This window comes from Zootoca vivipara, chromosome 2 (genome assembly GCF_965207765.1).
Source record: "Zootoca vivipara chromosome 2, rZooViv2.hap1.1, whole genome shotgun sequence".
In the NCBI taxonomy this organism is placed as follows: domain Eukaryota; kingdom Metazoa; phylum Chordata; class Lepidosauria; order Squamata; family Lacertidae; genus Zootoca; species Zootoca vivipara.
Window position 1 is genome coordinate 99,355,402 of NC_142584.1, and position 19,073 is coordinate 99,374,474.

Here is a 19,073-nt window from a genome sequence, read left to right on the forward strand (position 1 = left end):
TAGGGCCCGATGATACTGGGATGCTAACTGCTCTATGCTTTTTCAGGAGACTTGACTTACCATTTCACTGTCACTTTACAATCAGCTGTACAGTATGTGCCTGGACGTTTTCCGAGAGGTATATATATTTTTTTCCTCCACTTAGAAAACACTTCTCCATGCAGGGCAAAAGTGGATCTAAAAATGAGACTTCAGAACAAAAGGAAAATGTATTAACAAGCAGAAAGGAGAATGGCTTGGTCAATATCATACCCTTCAACTGCCCCAATTAAATCGAGATATCTCATTTTTAGGCTCCGTACTCTCATGTGGGTCATGTAACTCACCTAGGAACATGGCCCAGAAGACATGTCTCCTGGGTTTTGGCTACGACAGGTTGGACTTACCTGAGACAATTCATCCCGAGTTTGAACGGCTCCAGCATGCACACAAATTAACATGACATGGGGAGTTTGTGCAGAGATGTTTCCACTGTTTTGGAAGGAGGGGGAGCTTGCACAAATTGGCCTCTCTATTGAGGCCCTGCTGGAAGTTCCAGCCTTAAGGGAGGCCCAGGGAGTCTTCTCAGCACTCCAGATATGGAAAGCATTCCCCCTCCCCATGAGGTTCAGCATCATAGGAAGCTGCCTTACAACCTGTCAAGACCATTGGTCCGATTCTAGCTCAATATTGTCAGTGTCTGCAATGACTGGCAACTGCTGTTCAGGGTTTCAGGCGGGAACATTTTCAGCCCTAACTGCAAACGCCGGGGATTGGACCTGTTGCCTGCTACATGTGGCACATGAGTCTCTACCACTGAGCCACAGCCCTAGTACCAATGTTGTTCAGCTTTCGGAACCAGCTAAAGACCTGTGTTTCCTGGCAGGCATTTTAATGTAGATGCATGCCTAGATCTCAGGTAACTGATGATATTGTTGATCAAGACTGCATCTTGTTTTAATATTTGTTGTTTTTATGTATTTATTGTTGGGATTTCAGTGCAAAGGGCAGGATATAAGGGGTTTTTGTGGACATAAATAAATGTTACATTATGTGTGCTATTAGGGTTGCCAGACTCAATAAAGGACAGGACTTCTGTGCCTTTAATTGCCCTGCTCTCTTTTCAGGCTGGAAACCTTAAAGAGAAACCAGCAGACCCTTTGCTTGGAAATTAAACAAAGGGTCTGCTGGTTTCTCTTTAAGGTTTCCAGACTCAAAAGAAAGGAGGGCAATTAAAGGCACAGAAGTCATGTCCTCTATTGCAGTGGTTCCCAACAGGTGGTCCGCGGACCCCCAGGGGTCCGCGAGCTATGCCAGAGGGGTCCGCAAGATGCTATTAGAATAAAAAATATATTAAATATATTTCGTATGATAACAGATTTTTTGTTTTGGCCGCTTCCTGCATGAGCAGAGTCTAGCGCAAAACTAGAATTAGATGAGGCAGTAGTTCTGCTGTATGCCGTTAGGTGGCGCTTTACAAACACTACTGTTTTGCAAAGAGGCAGTGCGCGCATTCTACTAACGCTCACCTCCCCAAGATGCTTTGCGCGCGTCGGCTTCATTTGTGTGCTACTGCGCAGGTTTCCTGTCTTCTCCATTCCCCTCCCTCCTCCCTGGACTCTTATAAAAAGACTCTTAATTTGGCTCTCACTTTTTAATTTTAGGATTAAGAATTAATGGGGGTCCTTGTCACAATAGCAGCTCGATGAGGGGTCCTCGAGAAAATTTTGTTGGGAACCCCTGCTCTATTGAGTCTGGCAACCCTATGTGCTACGAGGCAAGGGGCACACAGAAACCTAATTTTTGCAGCGCAGGAAAGGAATCAAGAGCTGGGTAAGCATGTGATTTCCCCCCGCTAGATTCAAAGAATATGGAATCAGGGCTCTGTGATCAGGTCTAAATGTTACATCTTCCCAGTTCTTTTTTTCTGGGGGTACTCAAGGGTACAGAGAACCAGCACTTTTTATTTTCAAATGTTAAAAGTGTGGCGCCTGCTGTAACAACTTCATGGTGAGTACCAGCACTTTTTTTCTATTTTAAAAAAAAAAGCATTGCATGTACCGTGTTGATAGGTGAGCTGTTGCTGTAAGCAAAGAGCAACATTGCTGCGTGTGTTTTTGCTCTCGAGGAGTCTTGTGTGATATGTGATATTTCCTGTCTGCACCCTTGTAATGGAATGCCCTTTTTCACTGTATTTGTGGGGACCTATTTCATTAGGCATAAAATGAAATAAAAATTCCTTCCAGTAGCACCTTAGAGACCAACTAAGTTTGTCATTGGTATGAGCTTTCGTGTGCATGCACACTTCTTCAGATACCTCATTAGGCATCTTTAGTATTGAAATAGAAGTTCAGTCTTTTGTTTCTGGAGTGTTTGCTCTTAAACTAATATGGCCAGCCCTGGTCAGGCAGATTAATGCCAGTACTTTGACAGACAAGCATAGAGGAAAAGGGGGCTAGATTGTCTCCACAAGATTGGCCTCCCGCCTGCCACACAAACGCACAAATTAATTCCTCCCAAGCTGCATCCCATGTGAACCTAATAATAAAGATTCACAGCACCATGTGATCAGGATAGTGTAGCAAACTATCAGAGGATTCTTAAGGTGGGAAGTGTGACTTTCAATGCGTCACCCAAGTTCGCCTTCAAGCAGAAGCCTCTCATTACAACTCCAAGCATCTCAAGGTGAGTGTAATGTTCAATAACCTGTGTGAGATAGGACTGGGAAAAGGGAGGCGGGAGGAAGCCAAGAGTGCCTTTCGTTATTACAAATGACTGCCATGTTGCAGATTCGCATCCATTGACAACAGAGAGTCTCCTCATCGGTTTTAATGTGTCTCCATAATGTTGAGTCTGACAAAACAACAACATGCTCTCTCCACAAACAAATCAGAACGAATGCTCATTAAATAGCCAGCGTTGTCTAATTTCCCTACAAACAAATTAGGATGGGAACTCAGTAGGTTGGCTGGAAGCAACCTGAGCATGCTCTTTTCGAGGATTTGGGCATTACTTAAGGCCTCTTGATATCCTGACTTTGTGAATATGTATCGTCGTGACAACGCAGGAAATAGTGTGCAGTTCCAAGTATGTAAGGCGCGTGGGCCCAAGTTTGCAGTGCTACTACAGCATATGAGCGGCACAGAGCCACACCAAGATATCTGGTAGGGCGGCTACATGTCCTACTTTAGAGAGAACAGTCCTCTACTTTGAAGGGCTGTCAGAGAACAGGTGTCTGTTTCAAGGTGTCCTCTCATTGAAGCACAAACTGGTTTAAAGATAACCATAAAAAAGGGAGAGCAGGGACCTTGAAATGGCAGCCAGGAGACTGAGCAGGCACACCTGTCACTTTCTCACAGCCCTCCCCTACTAGGGTGAGTAGTGATGCTTTCCTATTTAATGTTTAATACCGTAATTATGTCCAAATTTGTATCTAGAAATATAAAATATCAAATGCAAATTTTATGCAAATCATTGTCCTCTTTTTGGGGGGCCATCTTAGTGGGGCCAGAAAAAAATCAGGTGGCTTTCTGTTTGAAGAAGGGCCTGGTCTAAACCTGGTTAAAAGACAAAGAACCCTTTGCAATTGCTCATTACCTGGCCACGGCCTCTCCCACTATGGTGAGATGTGCTGTATTTCTGTTGAAATTATTGTAACGGTTTCTAAATTTGCAAAGTAGCATGTGCAGATTTTATGACCTCTTTTGAGCATGTGTAAATGACCACCCTAGGTGGAGGGTCAGGGGTGGGGATTTCATTAATATGAGCACTGTATAAATCATTATTCCCCAGCACCCCAGATCTTTTGGACTGCTACTTCCACCATCCCTGCCCATCAGCCATTGGAGGTCTATTTCTCTGGTGTAGATTTTTACGGGAGGTGAAAGGGAGAACAGTTTTTTGGGGGGGCTTCAAGAACATGCTCCCATCACACCAACATGCTAGCCCCGAGGCATTTCTCAGCTTACCCTCAACTGCACATTCACTACCGAGAAAAGGACAAGAGAAAGGTTTAAGGGGGTTGATTAATCGTGGAAATGTTTTCTTGACAAATGCAGAAGAGTTGCACTTGTGTAAGAAATTGCTATCTATAGTATGTCAGAAGGTTTATTCCCTTGTGAAGTATTTAATTTAAGAAGGGCTTAGTCTAATTTATTTTAGATAGACTCTTAACAAAATAAGTCCTAGATTTGTCACTTGGCTTTGCATGCTTGTAGGAGTTTATGCTCCCAAAGATCTTTATCGAAGCAGCTTTTCGTGTTCCAGCAGACATTTGGTAAGACAGTTAATTGGTTTTCTTTTCCAGGGGAGACTGTTCCACTAATCACTTCTACACTGGTGCAGACCCACGTATGTTAATGGGGCTGCATCAGTGTAAACAGTCGCCGAATTGCTGCTTGAGAAATCAGACCAATTATTCTGTTACTTGAAACTCTCACTGACATGTTTAGTGTCATATTTTCTGTGTCTGAAAATGTGGTTACATTTTTAATGGCAGATTGAAGGCATCAGACAATCCTGGTTTGGTTTGTGCTTTTTTTGGAGGAGTAGGGAGATTGTTGTTGGAATTAAATATTATATTGTCAAGTAGCCCAGCAGAAGACTGCTGTTTCTTTTCTCCTGAGAAGTTGTCACGTTGATGTTTATGAGCGATAATACAAAATTATTAGCCACCTTGGGTTATATCCAGTGAGGGAAGCAGAAGTACTTCTGCTCATGAAAGGCTGGACCCCCCAAAAAGCTACACCTGATGGTTAGGGAGATACTCCAGAACAGTATGGGTAAGAGGATCAGCAAAAATTTGGATGCCCCACCTTGCCTGAGCAGAAGTTCTCCCACTTCCTAATGCCACTCAATAGTATTGAGCAGCTCAAACAAGGAACCTGATGAATACTTTTCTTACAACTCTAACACCAGAATCAAACCTTGTTCAAGCTGTAGGTTGGACACAACATAATACAGTCGGCCTATGGATAATCAGCTGACATGTTTAACATGTATTTGGTTCCCTGTATCTCTCTTGTGGTTGCATTTTATTTTCCTGCAAACAGCTCTCACCAGAACTTGCTGGTGGGCAGACAATGCAAGAGGTGTATTGCACTCATGATGTCTTGCTTTGTGGGCATCCAAGAAGCGTATGACTGGCCACAGCGGAAAACAGGATGCTGGACTAGAGTGGCCTGACCTAGCAGGGCTTTTCTTAATGAGCTATGATTACCAGTTGCTGAGTGAGAAGCAAGTGCGGTGGGGAGAGCTGTTGCCTTCATGCCCTGTGTGTGAGCTTCCTATTTACTCTTGCAAACAACGCTTGACTAGATGGGCCTTTAGTCTGATGATTCACCAGAGCTCCCCTTCCCTTGTACAGGGTATTTTTTAGTGTTCCGTGTATCCTGCCTGCACCCCTACACCAGAAGGTATTGGCCATGTTATTATACCCACATTGTAGATGGGAGACTGAGAGAGAGAGTGGCTTGTGTAAGGCTACCCTAGTGAATTCATGGCGAAGATGAAATTTTCATTGTGAAATTCTCGATATGTAGTTCAGTTTCTCGGGCACGATATTCTGCCAGAGTAGCTATAATTATTTATTGAATTTCTATCCTATCCTTCACCCCCCAAGGAACCCAGGGCAGCAAACAGGTACGCAATTTAAAAGCAAAACCATTCTAAAAGCAGTTGCACTTAAAAACATCCCTCTGGTTTCGGGGTCGGCAGGGGCAGTATTCTTCGCCCATCAAATGTCCGCGTAAACAAGAATGTTCTCAAATTCCTTCTGAAAGTCAATCATGGTGGAAACAGGTGCACCTCACTAGGGAGGGAATTCCACAACCAGGGAACCACCACTGAATATACTATGTGACAATTTGGCAGCCCCCGGCGGTGGCACCACCAACAAGGCCTCACCTGCCAATCGTAGAGTCCAAGATGCTTGGTACTGAGGAGGAGATAAGAGCTTGCCAGCTGTTACTATCCTACCAGCTGCTCAGGTCATTAATAAAGGAAGAAATTGTACAGAGCAACCCCTTCTCTAGCTGAACAGATATGCTGATGGCAGCTATGCTTATGGAACATCTCCGGCAGATGGGACATTACACGTAACTGCTCACCCCACATCCTGAACAAAGTATAGCACTGACAATGTGCTGATGATGTTCCAAGAGGAATACCTTTCCTTCTTAAATATAATCTGGCAGTTTAAGTGTTGTCTGCATCAGCCTTCACCAACCTGGTGCCCTCCAGATGTTTTGGACTACAACTCCCATCAGTACCAGCCAGCATGGTCAATGGGAATGGGGGACAATGCACATGCCCAACTCTGTTGCGTGTGCAGTTTATAGTAAAAGCAATATTTTAGAGAGAGAGACGGTGCAGAAAACCTGAAAAGCCCATCACATTTGCAAACAAATCTCAGAAGGGCTGCAGAATTTTCCCTGATGCACTGTATAACCAAAAGGAAGAAAATTGACTGTAAAAATAAAAAGGCCACTAATCCTACTTTAGATTAAAGGGGGGTGAGGAAAAAGGGAGTCCACCCAAAAAAAAACATGCTGGGGGGAGAGAGAAATAATGCTGCACCATTCAAACTCTTCTTTAAAAGAAAATGTTTTTCTTTTTAATTGAACTGTGGCATGGTTCAAATGAGAGGATATAATATTTCTTAGGGGCTGACAAAACCTCAGCTGACTTTAACTGAAGGTACCCAAGCAAAACAGGACTGGGCCTGAAATTTGGAAGTGACAATCAATGCAGTAAATCCCCTCTTATGCAGACCTATCTAATCCAAATCCTTCCTTATTCTGGACATGCCTTATGTCACACATCTAATGGGAGCAAATATTTTGTCCCCTCTTCTTCGCCTGTCCCTTCCTCCCTAACACAGACAGAAAACATGTCAAGGAGATAAACAACTATACAACTTTTAGAAGACATCTGAAGGCAGCCCTGTATAAGGAAGTTTTTATTGTTTGATGTCTCATTGTGTTTCTATATTTTGTTGGAAGTCGCCCAGAATGGCTGGGGCAACCGTTGTTGTTGTTGTTGTTGTTGTTGTTGTTGTTGTTGTTGTTGTTGCAAAGTACATATCTTTCCTTTTCACTCTCTTCACTCTCTCTGGCATTTTCAGCCCATTCCTAAACAATGGTCACCTCCAACAAATAACATATCTTTCAATCTCCTGTGTGCAGTAAATGTATTGCCAGGGCTGGAGACCTAGAAGCAAGCAGGTGTTACTGAGCAGCAGGGTGGCACAGTTGGAAAGCAGACAGGCTCCTAGGGGAAAGCAGGCAGATGGATGGGCAGGGACAGGTGATCGTAGAACACCTCAAGCACTCTCTGAGTAACATGATCTTCATACTGCAGAATCGGGCCATAGTGAGAAGTTGTGCTGGACCAATGGTAGCCCCACTGGTGCCTTGTGACACCTGACTTGTGCTGTTATGGTAGCTGCAGTGCATCTCTGTCACCATCCAGACTTGAAGGTGCTGAATGCCAACTTGGGAACAAGCCAGCAGGTCCCTTTTCCTGCTGCCATAGCTCCCAGGTAAAGACTCCCGGTGGCTTATTTCAGCCCTCTGCTGGCTTGATGGAAGCTGCTGCAAAGCAGGCAGCTGCACGTCCCAGTGCATGTTGGGCTCTACTGCCCTTTTTTTGGTGAATACATAAAGTATCATCCACGTTAAAATGTACTTGATGTTGTACACAGGCTTAAGTGCAACAATCAAGTGCTTGCTTTCAGATATCATGAATCCTGGACCCAGGCCCATGCAGAGGGTGGGGCAGCCGGGTACACTTCTCCTGTGCTTCGGAGAGCTAAGCTGGCTGGGCGGACCTCGCTAGGGATCTGTTGAACCTATGCTGTCATGCCAAGAATATCCTGGGTCCCCAAGCCACCCTAGGCCTCAGACAAGCTCTGCATGGGCCTGCCTGGACCAACATCATTATTTTAAGGGAGTGCAATGCTGCTGTTTTATGCCTCTGGGAATTATTCAGCACAACATTTGGTGGGTTGAGAGTTACTGTGGATGACAAGTGTCATTGTTTTTTGTTCTAGGCCAGCCTGGTGTCCTCCAGTTTGAGGCTACAACTCCCACCAGCCCCAGCCAGCCCATGAAGGGAGCTGTAATCCAAAACATACGGTGGGCGTCAGTTTGGCAAAGCCTGTGGCATGCAAAAAAGTAGTGTCCTGCTGGTGGATCAGCATATTCCAGTTGTGTTTTGCTATAACTAATATGCAGGTATATGGCCACCAGAATTGATGGTAAAGGAAGCGGGAGTCATGAGTTGTCAGGACTAAGCACCAGCAAATGGCCTGTGAACACAGATTCGTCTGTGATAGGCTCTGGGGCATCCATAATTTTGCTGCTCTTGTAAGCGAAAGAGGCGAGATAGTTCTACAATAAGGGCACTGATGCAAAGGAAGCAGAATTCCCTCCAGTATTAGAGGCAGTGTGATTCCGAGTGCAAGTTCTTTAGAATTTAGCTGCATACAAAACAAGGCTACTACCGGCTTGCCCTGGCCAGTGGGCTAAGGAGACACTTCCCAGCATCAGACTGAGGTGGTGCTTGGCAGTGTTTAGTCCTCTACCTCAGCAACAAAGGTCTAGCCCAGTTCCCTACAGAGTTCCCTCTCTTCTTTCTCTTTCTCTGTGGACTGCCCAGTCACACACCACTGGCAAGCAAACCACTGGTGCATATTAGATTAACAGTCATAGGTCACTTATTCCTTCTTGATCTGTAGCTCTTTTCTTTTCTACCACCCAATATCCTTTTAAATCTTGCCCCCACCCTGCATTTATGATATCAGCCTACAAAAATGCTCACAAATAGCCAGGAGATCCATTTGCAACCCCATGTATGGCGCTGGAAGGAACGGCGAGGACATTATTCAGCCATTCAATGAACATCCAGTTCACAGTGAATACCTACCCTGCCCTTAAAACACTCACTTTACAATGCGAAAGCTACACAAGAGGACTCAATTAAGGTTACTGAGTCCAGTTTGTGACGTCTTTTGATTCCGCTTCTAGTGTTAAAGCATAAATACCAGTACAATTAAAGTATTGTGTGACTGTCGTTATTCTATTGCAATGTGCAAAATAACATTACATCCCAATTACGCTGGTGCTGGATTGCAATCCATTGACTAGGAAAGGGCATGGCCCTTCACAAAATTGCTATGTAGGTAGTCTGTTTAGTTAAGGACCTTTATAGGAGAAACTGAGTGTAAAATATCAACATTCTTTTTTTAGATAGAGAGAACAAACAAGAGAATACAGTATTCAAAAAGAGGCCTTTAAAAAAAAACAGCAGAGCTATACATTTCCTTTGAGACCCTCTACAATTCACTGTTTCAGGTGTCTGTTTAAAAAAGACCTAAATAATACACAGTTTATGCAGGGTTACAAAAACCAGATTATATCCCACAGACTTGGGAGCTAGTGCTACATAGCTGTTATTTCATTCCGAGCATTCACAATGATCCACCAGTCTCTCACACTTCCTCCCGGGAAACCTGTAATGATCATACCTTTCCATCCAAGCAGCAAATTTTCACTGTGTCATAAGGTCAGGGCATAAATTTCCCAGAGCCATTGTATTCAGGGGTGGGGGGTGTTCCTCTGGAATCACAGTGTTTGTTCAATGGCAAAGATGACCAACCTCTCTATTCTCTGTGCAGCGCCATAGGTCTGGGGGCCAGGAGTGTGTCTTCTTGCACAAAGAACTCTTGCCATGAAAGTGGGGACCATTACATAGGAACACAGAACACTGCTTTATTCTGTTGATCTATCTAGCCCAGGCATCCCCAACCTTCGGCCCTCCAGATGTTTTGGACTACAATTCCCATATTCCCCGACCACTGGTCCTCTTAGCTAGGGATCATGGGAGTTGTAGGCCGAAACATCTGGAGGGCCGCAGTTTGGGGGTGCCTGATCTAGCCCAACAGCTCACCCTACAGACAGGGACATCCCCAGTGGTCCTACTTGGAACTGCCAGAGATTGAACCTGGGACCTTCTGCATGGGGAACCTTTGGCTCCCCATATGTTAATAGATTCTAATCTCTGTTAGCTGCAGGTGGCATGGACATTGGTAAGCGATTATAGGACTTTTAGCCAGACAAAATCCAGATGGCCACAGGTTCTGCGTCCCTGCTGCTGCTGCTGCTGCAAGCAAACATATTACCATATCTTGATTACAATTCAGATAGGGTGATGGTAAGTAGCTACATTTAGACGTCACCTTTCTCCCAAGGTGAAAGCTAAAAGCTCACCGTTTGCACACCTTCCAACTTTATATCTTCATATAAACATAACAACAGCCCTGTGAGATAAATTGGACTGAGAAGCAAGGTGATCTTCCTGGCTGAGGCAGGATCTGAACCTGGATCTCTCCATTGCTTGTCCAGCGCCTCAAGCACTGCACCGCAGTGACCTCAAAGTCAGAGGTCACATGCAGGCTGTCAATGCACAAGCCTTGTTCTGTGGAGTTCTTTGGCACCAAGGGTGTTCTGCAAATGAGATTTGTTTGCTCTAAAGCTCTGGATAAAGGAATGTTGCGTTAAAGTAAAGAATATCTGGTAATTCTTTAAGAAAATCTTGCATGCCACTCATGCCTTTCATTTCTGGAATCTCTCAGGTCACATTCTTCGTCCTTAATTTTAAACCATTTTGTCCCTCAGTACCGATTATTCTAGTTTATAGCTGCGACAAGTGTTGGCTTGAGACCATTCTGGTGTCCACCAGATTAACAATGGGTGCATGGGGGTCAACCGATTTAAGCACTCATATTCAGTACAGAGCAGCATGTGCCTAGCAAAAACTGGGATTGCAGGAGGCTGAGAACCACGGTACTGAATTCACGGTACTGAGTTCTTACTTTTCAAATGGCTCTCTCATTCACATATCAGTCCCTGTGCAGCTTCACCTCTGAATACCATTTGCTGGGATCCACAAGTGAGAGCAGCGTCCCAGGCTTTTCTTGGCCACTGTGAAAACAGGGCGATGGGCATATTCTTAAATGTACCAACAGACGTGTCTTGTTTCATTATCTGTACATGCATTGGGAAGCTGTGGTTCGCCACAACTTCACTTGCTGTGTACATGCAGTCAAGTAAATTTGTATATGCATTTTCCTTCATGGAAATGATACCCATAAAGAGGAAGCTATTTGCCACGAAGCATCATTTACACAGGGAGTAACTGTGTTCATTCGTTGGTGCGATTGATTAATTAATAGCTGCTGGTGGGCCAGCCGCTAGAGGGAGCATTGCACATATTAGCAAGTGTCTTGCAACAGCACAAGGGAAATCCCTTTCATTTTGCTAGGAAAGTGTGAAATGTTTTCAATGTAAAAACATTTTTGATTTAAAAAAAAGATTGTTTTTTTTTAAAAAAAATAATGCAAAACAACCCAGTAAATCTTTTGCTGCAAAGAGAAGTAAAAATATATTAAGAGTATCAATAAAGACTGCAACAAAAGGGAAATAAAGACCTTTTTAAGTGTGCAACAGAAAGGAATGGAGATCATACACACACACACACACACACACACACACACATATATATATATATATACACCAAAGGAAAATCATTTTAGACTCAGGTTTAAGATAGTGACTTCCCAAGTCACTTATAAGCAGAGGTGGAATTTGAATATGCATCTCCTAAATCTGTTTCCATTCTATTTTGCTTCCATTCATAGTTTGCAGAGAGGTTATAGGATGTTGTGTCAAGCAAGTGTTCCCCTAGGCCTTCCAGTACATTTTTCTGTCACTCTCTTTATCGTAAAAAATATATACTGTATATATATATGATTTTTGGTGGGGAAAGAGGTTTGCTGTACAAGAGCACGAAATCAGAATTCATTTGCACTACCCAAATTTGCTGGTGGGCAATTGATCCCACTTGAAGATAACAACAGTCTGAGAGGGCCCTAAGTCAACATGGTCCAGTGGACCACACTTCCTCTCGTACTGTACTTGGTACTAAACAAATGGACAGTGGTTCAGAGATGGATGTTTATAGCCACCTGCTCCTCCACCTTTTTAACACTTTTCCTGGAAGAAGTCCACTGCTGGCTTTCAAATTATATTTTAAAACCAAGGGCATTTAAAACTCATTTATACACATCGTAAGAGTCAGTGTGTTGTAGTGGTTAGTGCAGCACTATCAGAGTTCAGGGGCATAGACATGCCAGGCAAAAGTGCTCTGAGAGGATGCAAAGCAAAAGCCAGTGAAGTGGGGAGGGAGTTTCATTTGGCCCCATGCCTGAGGTCCCCTTCCCCCCCAATCCTTGCTAGAGCACCACAAGCTACAACCTAAACCAGAAACAATGGCTCAGTCACATCTGTTTTATGCATTTATGCGTCCAATTTGCCATAAAAAAAAAAGAATGGTGCAAAGATCTGTTTCTGCCCTCCTCCCCATGAAAAGGGCCCACGTAGGGAAGAGATTTTGCTTTTTAATATTATGGAGCCTGGATTAAATAATAAATAACGCCATTCCCCCTTTGCCTTATTCCATTGCCTCAAACCATTTCCACCCAGCCCACCTCTGATGTTGGAACAGATCATGACTGGTAGAAACTTGCTTGAAACAACCACGTGTACTGAGAAGTATACGTTGGGGCAAAAGAGGAGTGAGAGGTATAGTAGTAACATCGTCGTGACATCTGTGCCCCCCAAGAGAGTCCAGAAAGGCAGGCAGCTGGGTGGTTTCATTATTATTGATAGTACCCTGTTTCCCCTATTTTAAGATGTAGTCATAAAATAAGCCATAGCAGGATTTTTAAGCATTCAAGGAATATAAGCCATATCCCGAAAATAAGACATAGTGATAGGCGCGGCAGCAGTGCCGGCCGCGGCAGGAGGAGGAGGGGGAAAAAATTAAGACATCCCCTGAAAATAAGCCATAGTGTGGGGGGGGGGGGTTGAGGAAAAATAAATATAAGACGGTGTCTTATTTTCGGAGAAACATGGTAACACATGTACATACACATGCACACAGCGAAAGAGTAGCGTGAGGCTCAGCATAGCTGTCTGCAATCCTAGGCATATTTTCTTGTGAGTAAGCTTCCTTAACCTCAGTGGTACTTAACTTCAGACTGTGCAGGTTCAACTTGTAAGACCTAATGAGCTTTAACAAAAGATCTTCAGCCGGCTGAAATGGAACCTTTACCAATTTTGGTTTGTTGGGCGTGGTCATTAGGGGGTTTGGAGCCTGGTGACATCAGTACGCTGGTGACATGCAGCTCTGTTTCTCCATAATACCTGAATCAGGATGACCGTGCGAGCCCTGGACTGGTGCCTGAATGCAGTAGCAGACTGGCAGCGCCGGTGCTAGGGCTTTTTGCGCCCTAGGCTAAATCACCTTCTGGCGCCTCCCACCGGCACATGCGTCATGATGCGTGCACAACGCCGCTGACGCCGCTGTGTCCCCTCCATAGGCAGGAGGGCGCTGAGCTCTCATTTTGGCTAGCGCGCCTCCCGCCTATGGAGGGGACCCTGTGAGCTTTTCAGCGGCCGCGGCAGCGATCGAGCGTCGGCGTTGGCAGCAACAGCACCCATAGCTGAAGGCTTCAGCTACGGGCGCTGCCGCCATCCCCACACACTCGTTGCTCCCGGCGCTGGTGGCAGCGCCGTCAGGCGGCGGGCAGGCTCGCCAGCGCCCCCTCCATTTCAGGGGCGGAGCTGAGCAGCCGCCCGCCAGGCTCCAGCGACGCCCGTGGAGGCGCCGGCAGTCGGCCGGCGGGCAGGAGGCTCGACAGCGCCCCCTCCATTTCAGCGCCCTAGGCCATGGCCTAGTTTGCCTAAATGGAGGCGCCGGCCCTGCAGACTGGATGAGGGCCAATAAACCAAGAGAGAGGCTTTGTGGGTAGGTGGTTCGCATGTCCAGAAGACAGGCCAATCATCCAGTGCTCAGGTGACGTTTTTTACTCAGTCAAGGTGAGCATTTTCTGACCGCTACGGTTATTTTTGGTTTTGGATACACCATTTAGGCGCATTGCCGACCAGCAGTGTGATGTAGTGGTTAGAATGTTGGATTTGAGCATGGGAGACCTGGGGTCAAATCCCCACTCAGCTATGAAGCTCACTGGATGAGCTTGGGCTGGTCACCTTCTCTCAGCATAGCCTGCCTTCACAGTGCTGCTGTGAGGATAAAATGAGGAGGGGGAGAACCATCTATGCCACCTTGAGCACCGTAGAGGAAAGCATAGCTGCCAAGTCTCCCGTTTTCCCCGGGAAATCCCCATTTTTCCAGCTGTTCCTAGCTGAAAAAACAGGTTTTTTTTGTTTTTTCCCCGGTTTATTCTGGCGCGGCGGCCATTTTGGAACTGGGCGGAGCATGCTCAGAAGCGACTTTTGATGCTGCTCTGCCCAGTTCCAAAATGGCTGCAGTGCGACTCCTGGCGCGGTGGCCATTTTGGAACTGGGCAAAGCAGCATCAAAAGTCACTTCTGAGCATGCTCCGCCCAGTTCCAAAATGGCAGCAGCGCTACTTTCGGTCTGCTATTTCCGGCCCGGTCCCTTATTTATCTGACAGTAACTTGGCAGGTATGGAGGAAAGTTGGGATGAGAATAATAATAGTATGCCCTTTCCCAGTTGCATTCTAATAAGAACCTAAAAAGAGCCCACTGGATCAGGCCGGTGGCCCATCTAGTCCCGCGTCCTATTCTCACAAGACCTGAGCACAAGAGCACCCTCACCTTCTGTGGTTTCCAGCAACTGGTGTTCTGAAGCTGCCTCTGACCGTGGAGGCAAAGCACAACCACCATGGCTAGTATCCACTGTTAGCCTGCATGAATGATCCATGCTTGAGTAATCTCAGAAGGCAACCCATATGAAGCCTTATCTGGGCATGGCTGGTTCTTGCTGGACTGAGATACAACTAAAAATGGTAGAATCATTGAGTTAGAAGGGATTCCCCCAACGCCAGCCTCCCACTGAAATCCATTGCTACTGCAGGTCGGACAGGCAGCCATTCGCTCTCTGCTCAAAGGGGAGGGGGGCAATTTTACTGAAGGTTTTTAACATATCGAGCACTAAAATCCAAACACAGTTCACAGCTGCCTGAGGCAGTCTGGCTGGTCCACCGTCAAACAGTTTGTACTGTCCAGAGGTTCTTCCTAATGCTTAGTCAAAATCCCATTTCTTGTCATTTGAACCCATTGTTTTGCCCTCTGGAGCAAACAGAGAATAAATTTGCTCTGCCATCAAGTGCTGGGAGGTGGCAAATATATCGCCTCTTTATCATCTCTTCTCCAGGCAAAAAAAAATGCATTCTTTTCAACTTTTCAGACTCTGGATAAAATACGCCCTCACATAGAATGGCCTTGTACAATAATCCAGGTAATCTCTAAATGGCAATACAGCAGTTCTGATTTTATTCCTGCTAAAGACAAATGAGGACACTTGTTTGCTATTTGCCTATCTCAGTCCACTACCTTTTGTTGCAGGGGGGGGGGGGGAAATGTTGTGTTTTGCTTTTGGGTGTTTTTTTTTTAAGAGGTTTAGTTGTGCTTCTAGAATCTAAACTGATGCCAAGAATCCTTATGAAATAAATTAGTACTTATGAAATAAAATATTAGTGGTTATTACTGATTACTGGTTATTACCGAAATATAATATTAGTGGTTAGTACTGATTAAATCAGCTTGAGCTGTGGTATATACAGGTCCATTAAAATAAAAAAGCATTATTAAAATGGGAGAAGAGAGTTTAATTTCTTGTGAGATATTAAACATGCATTTCCCCCATTAACAGCCATGGGAGCCTGAAGCCATAAATCCATAAATTCAGCCCTGGAAACCTATACCCAAGGCGTACGGCCTGTTAACACCCACGGGACTTCATTCAGCGCATAACTTTCATTAACAGTGATGGGAATTCCATGCAGTAGACCGTTTCAAGTCAAACTTAATCCCAATTAAGGGTGAAACTCCATCCTTAACTCACCCTATCACAGAAGTCCCTAAACAGTGGGTGATCTTATGGACCATATGTACTGCAAAAACAGAAGGAGAAGAACTCTGCTGTATGTGTGCCTGCAAATCTAAGCTTCCGTCTTAACTCGCTTCCTTGTTTTGTCTAGACCAGACCTTTTCAACAATTTTTAAGCAACTCTTTTGTGGTTTATTTTAGCCGGCAAAGGGGAGGGGAGGGGGGGTGATGTAATTTGATGCCGAGGGAGATTATTGATAATTCAGGATAGCAGTTTAAACCTATTATGTAACACCATCACTGCAGCCTTATTAAACAACAATGCAAATGATTTTAATATTCAAAGCTCACTGACTTTCTAACTTATCTGCATCGATGCATTTCCAGTGAGATTAAGGCTTCACTGGTACAGGAGGAAAGGGAGCAGACTGGCAGAGAAAGTATAAAGCGGTTGTAGAGGGGTTATATGCATTGTTTAAGGCAACCAAATCAATGCAGCATTATTATTATTTTAAAAGTATCACTGTGATCGCAAGAAATACATGCCTACACTTATAGTCGGGGCAATAATGTATTTCAACCAGTTATTCTCCCTGAAAATGACACTGTAGTTAGAGTAAGTTTTAATGGCAAAACTCATGTGGATAAAATACACCCCTTTGAATTAAACTAGGACATATAAACAAATGGGGGGGGGGGAGAGATTTCCAACTTTTCCCAAGATTTAAGGACCTCTTTTTCACAGGAGTGATTCGTTATTCGCAAGATCTGCTGCTTGGTTTTTCACACAATCCATCACACTGTAATATTTCTCATTTGTTTGGGGCCATAACTGAGTCAAAGGTCTCCGATAGACGAAGTCAAAACACCGCACAAATACTGAGCGATTAATTAACAACTCTCATCTTTTAAAGGAGACAGTTTAGGAAATGGTATGAGCTAATGAGGAAAACGCAAAGTCTCAATGTGTGGTGAGGGGAGAGAAACTCTATAAGACTTTTTTCTTTTGCTTTGTTATTGAGTGAGGTGCTTCCTTTTTAGCAGGGTGGCCTGGACAGTTTCTTGTTCAATATATATATATATAGACCAAAGGGCCAGTCATAAAATTTGCTGGACAAAGAGGTACAGTACTTAGATTGGATTGTGCTGATCACTGTTATCAACAGAACATCGCTTTAGAAGCAGCTCGCTCCCTGTGTACAAGTAGATATGTTGACAGAACCCTGTTAGTCCTGTTTGAAGTAACAGGATTCAATCTGGTTAATCCAGGTGCTCTGACTTAATTTGGATGTGTTGCAGGCTGCTCTGCACTCACGGGTTTAGATGAGGTTTCTTGGTGGTGGCATAATTCGTGAACGTCTGATAGGTATAGATTTATTGACAGAATTTTTTATGCATCATACTGTTTTCATAGCTATTTGTTTTCATAGGTCAGAAGTTCTGAAGCATGATTTTAACAGAGGAAAGTATGCTTAAGCTTGAAAGACTTAAAAGAAAAAAAAGCAGGGAAGAACCTCTACAACATTAAACACTATTATGTACCTAATGAGGGAGGGATTTCTTTTAAAAAAAACCACACAGCCACACAAGTTGAGTTTATCAAAGAACATGTATAAATACCAACTAGTGATTGAAACTCTCTTACAATGAAATACAAGGAGAAAATGGACCAAGCCTTTCACGCATGCTATTCAGAAAATAGCTTTTGCTGTGCTAATCTTTGTGGCTCAGCAATTGACAATATATTGTTATCAACAAGCATTAGTGCAAACAGAAGCATCCATTTTTCTTTCTCTGTGTCTTTAAATCATTTAATTTTTTTAAAAAAACAACATTGAAAAGACCTTTGCAAAAAGCCAGCTAGATTGGCAGTAATAATAATGATACACATTGCTCAAAAGCTGTTTCTCCTGCCCTGTCAAAAACCTACGCTATATTTTTAAGTTGATAATTTTTGTTTGGTTGCTTTTTAATATAGGGTTTCTTCCCTGTTTGCCTTTATGGCTCATTGCCGCTGCTTTTCTCTACGTCAATGAGGGCTAGCAACTTTTCCCCTTCTTTTGCCCTTGTGAATCAAAACTGAGTTTTTGAGATATTTAATTTCTTTTTTTTAAAAAAACACAAAACCTAAAATAATGAGTTGCATCATAAGTATAAAAGAGAGAGAGAAAGAGAGAGAGAGAGGCTTTTGTTTGGAGGAAAAAACCAAGCTAATCAAAGTTAAAATAAAGTCTTTCTCCCTCTCCCTCTCTCTCCCAAGACTACTGTCTACTCTATAACATGTTGTTCCTTATAGAAAGTGGGATATGGTGGCATTTGCTTGATTAACTTGCTCGACAAAAGTGACAGCTGCTGAGGGTGTATGTAGATAAGCCGCACAGCGCAGTTCCGCCTTTGTACATCTGTCAGCAAAAAAGGAAGACTAAAGAGTGAAAAGAGGCAAATTGGTCCCAAAAGGCAACCTATTCAACTTAGGAGGTTTGCTCTATTCAAGCACTCGCTGTGAAACTCAAGTACTAGGTAGCTTATTCAATTTCATTCACTCTTTAGAATGAGCCCACAAGTGTTTAATTTCTTATGCTACCGAATAAAAGGATGAAGGGAGCTTGCTTTTTTATTTTTTTATTTTTTTTAAACCCTCCCCAAAAACTATCATTATTATTACTGGAAGCATTAATAGTTAAGATTTGCTGATCAATGCCTGCAGCATTAGCTCGGTGGTAGTTTTCATAGATATTGGAGCTATTAAATCGTAATGGCATGTAACAGAGTTAACTTGTCTTACTGATTTGTTTTAGGGAAAAGCAGATTTATTACTGTGAGGGTGTCTCATACGCTAAGGATTCAAATCAGAACTGAGCTTTCGAAATGGGGCAGGGGGGGGCAACAACACAAGAAGGAAGGCCTAGCTAGATACCGGACAGGTAGAAGCATAGCTGCCAAGTTTTCCCTTTACTCGCGAGGAAGCCTATTCGGCATAAGGGAATTTTCCTTTAAAAAAGGGAGAACTTGGCAGCTATGGGTAGAAGCTTCGTTGTGTTTTCATTATGCTCATCTGAAAATATCTATGCATGCATGGCCCCAGAAATCAATTACCATAGCTCAGAAAGTGTATCTAAGGCTGCAAACATATCCACACAGTAGTGCTATTCGGGCAT

The 19,073-nt window shown here is 43.9% G+C and overlaps 1 protein-coding gene across 3 annotated transcripts in view; it reads left to right on the plus strand.

The window, feature by feature from the left end:
* The window catches only part of CADPS (calcium dependent secretion activator), a 384,452-nt gene that overhangs the window by 345,866 nt on the left and 19,513 nt on the right, over positions 1-19,073 (plus strand). The gene's annotated exons all lie outside the window — the stretch shown is intronic.